The sequence below is a fragment of the Condylura cristata genome, unplaced genomic scaffold (genome assembly GCF_000260355.1).
Source record: "Condylura cristata isolate star-nosed mole 26May11 unplaced genomic scaffold, ConCri1.0 scaffold00066, whole genome shotgun sequence".
Taxonomy (NCBI): Eukaryota; Metazoa; Chordata; class Mammalia; order Eulipotyphla; family Talpidae; genus Condylura; species Condylura cristata.
The window spans coordinates 617,716-620,748 of NW_004567167.1; positions in this window are offsets into that span (position 1 = coordinate 617,716).

Genomic DNA, 3,033 nt, shown 5'->3' on the forward strand with positions numbered 1-3,033 from the left:
GGGCTTCCCCTTCTCTTACACACAGAAGTGGGAGGCCGTTAAGTGCAGCCTAACAGACACTTTGCAATGCTGAGATTCTGTTTTGGGTTTCTGAAGAGAGGTAGAAAACGGTAGATGCAGGCCCCCCTCCCCCCAGGGGCAGCTCGTTCACACTCAGTACTGTGAAGTTCTGGAAGCCTCTGACAGGAGTTCCCTGCCAGGGGGTGACCCCACTGTGCCCTCAGCACTATTTCAGCACATCTGCCTCTTCTGCTCCCCACTCTCTCTAGTGAACCCTCTCACCCCCTGCACCTCTGACCTGCACCCCATTTCTGTGTGCATCAAATAAATCTTTTTAAAAAATGGTAGATGTATTCTGCATTTTAGTAGATTTCCTGACCTTGCTCAGGCTGCTTCAAATGTTTGTAGTCGAATATCCCCAACATTTTACCATTGAGACCATTTAATCGTACAGTTCAGTGGCACCAAATACACACCCATCGTGTGCACCTCTCAGCATTGTCTGCACTCTCTAAAAATCTCAGTGGGGTTTTTCCATTTCAGAGTTGTGGCTGCAGGACAGTCCCAGGGTCCTGCTCCGCTAGGCTGTCTTTGCAGAGAACCTCGTGGGTGAGGTAAAGGGCCACCTGCCCGACGTCTTAGGTGCTTTGCTCTGGCCACCAGCAGCCCTCCGAGAGCAGCACCCTGTGGAGGCCTCCACGCCTGGTCTGCGGCCACACCGACTGTGCAGGACCTCACAGGACCTGCAGCACTGAGCGTCTCCTGGGACCAGTGTCACAATCTGCAAAGGTGGCAACGCTGCAAGTCAGCTTTTCCTGCTTACTAATTCTTGTGGTGAAACTTCCACTGTGGCAACATCGTGTGCTCTCAATGAACGTGGAGTTGGGCGCAGGTTCCAGTGAGTGAGGTGTGTGGTCTGATACAGCACCATGTCTGCCCTGCACTTCTCTCTGGCTCCCCAACCTCAGACCCCCTACTTGCTCCCATCTGTGTTTCCATGCTGCCCCAATGGATCCCACACCCAGCGCACCTACCTGCCTCAGGGACCTATCCCAGGAAACAGTGCTCCCAGAGCACTGTTGAGGAATGGGGGGGCATTCCTAGGAACCCTGCTCCCTAGAAGCTGCTGGGGAGCTCATAGCACAAACATCCGATTCCCACACTCTGGGCCCAAGGTAGTCCTGGCAGCTAAGACACAGGTTTTAGCCCAGGAGGCCTGGTCATGAGGCACATTAGGCTTTTGCTCCTCTCTGTGTTGTAAGATCCCAATTCTGTTCTCGTGTCCCCACACATAGGGGCGGAGTCCTAGGAGTAAAGATGACATCAGCATTAAGGCCTTTATTACCACCCACTGAGGCATGCAGCCTCAGGGCTGGGTGACCTGGAGACTGTACAGGCATCGCAGGCTTGTGTGTGGGCTCAACAATGCCCACAAAGAAGGGAACCTCCCATGGCGGTCCTTAGACAGTGGTTCCCAGCTGCCAAGAGAGAACTAGGTCGGGGCGTGGAGGCCACCCCCAAATGCTTCTAGCACATGTGGCTCCCTCCAGGGAGACAGTCCACCTTCCTTGAGGTGACAGGCACATGCTGTGGGGTCCTGCCCGCTGGTGAGGTGGCATCTGGTGGAGATGTGAACCGGGAAGGCAGCTGGGCAGGTCTGAAAGTATGGAGCCCCCAGGATCTCCTATGTCTGGCCATCACAGGCAGCTCCCTGGGCAGGGTGTGAGGTGTGTGCATCCTGGCCGTGGCTTCCTCACAGAGGCTCTGTCAGGAGTGAGTCCTGTGCTGAACAAGGAAAGGGCCTGGCTAATCGTTCCCACGCTCGCACATGCCTAAGGCCTCTGTTGAGTACACACTCTCCCATGGTGCAGGCGTCTGAAGTTCTGGCTGCAGGCCTCCCTGTGGCCACTGCACTGACCAGGCGCCTTCCCGGTGTGACTCTTCTGGTGCTTAGAGAGGTTTGAGCTGCTGTGGAAAGCTTTTCTGCATCTGTTACACTGCTAAGGCTTTCCCCCAGTGTGAGCTTCTGGTCCTGGCTGAGAATGGAGCTCTCGCTGAAGGCTTTCCCACACTGAGTGCATTCACAGGGTCGCTGCCAGTGTGGACTTTTCGGTGCTTCACGAGGTTAGAGCTGCAGCAGAAGATTTCCCCGCACTCAGGGCACTCATAGGGCCTCTCTCTCTGGTGTCAACTTTCTGGTGCTGCATGAGGGCGGGGCTTCGACTGAAGGCTTTTCCACACTCTCCATGCCCATAAGGCTTTGACCCAGCGTGCATTCGCTGGTGTGGCATGAGGTTGGAGGGGCATCTGAAGGCTTTTCCCACTGGTTGCCCTTGTAAGGCCTTTGATGCAGAGTAAGCCTGGAAGTCTGTGGGAAGGTTTTTCCACTCCCTGCACTCAAAAGGCCTTTCTGTGGACTTTCTGGTGTCTCACAGGTTGGGGCTGTTAGCGAAGGCTTTCCCACACTCGCTGCACTCATAGGGCCTTTCTCCTGTGTGTATTTTCTGGTGCTCCAGGAAGCTGGCTACGCAGCTGGAGACTCGCCGGCACTGTCTGCACTCGTAAGGCCTCTCAGTGTTGTGAAGCTTCTGGTGTCCGACTACAGGGAAAATGCTAGTGAAGTCTTTCCCACACGGTGGGGTCACACCCAGAAGGCCTTTCTGGGGTGTGAACTCTCCGGTGCTGAAGTGAGTGTTTGCGGGTGATGCACTTTCCACTGTGCACCTTCGGACGTGTCCTCGTGTAAACAGATGGCCAAGGCCTGCCCACACTGTTACACACGTGGGCTAATTCGCCGGCGGGAGCTGCTCAGTGATGAGCTAGGCCTGGGGTCTCCTTCGGGGTCACTGTACCCTCAGGAATGGGTGACGAGGTGGTCAAGGAGCAAGTCAGCCCAGCGAGGCCATGAGCGCCAGGTTCTCCAGCAGCGCGCCGCTACAGCAGGCCCTGCGCTTGGTCCAGGAGCCCCCTCCTCTCGGGAGAAGGGCTGGGCCTGGTCCTCCAAGGGCGGAGGGCTCAGGAGAGCGGGGGCGG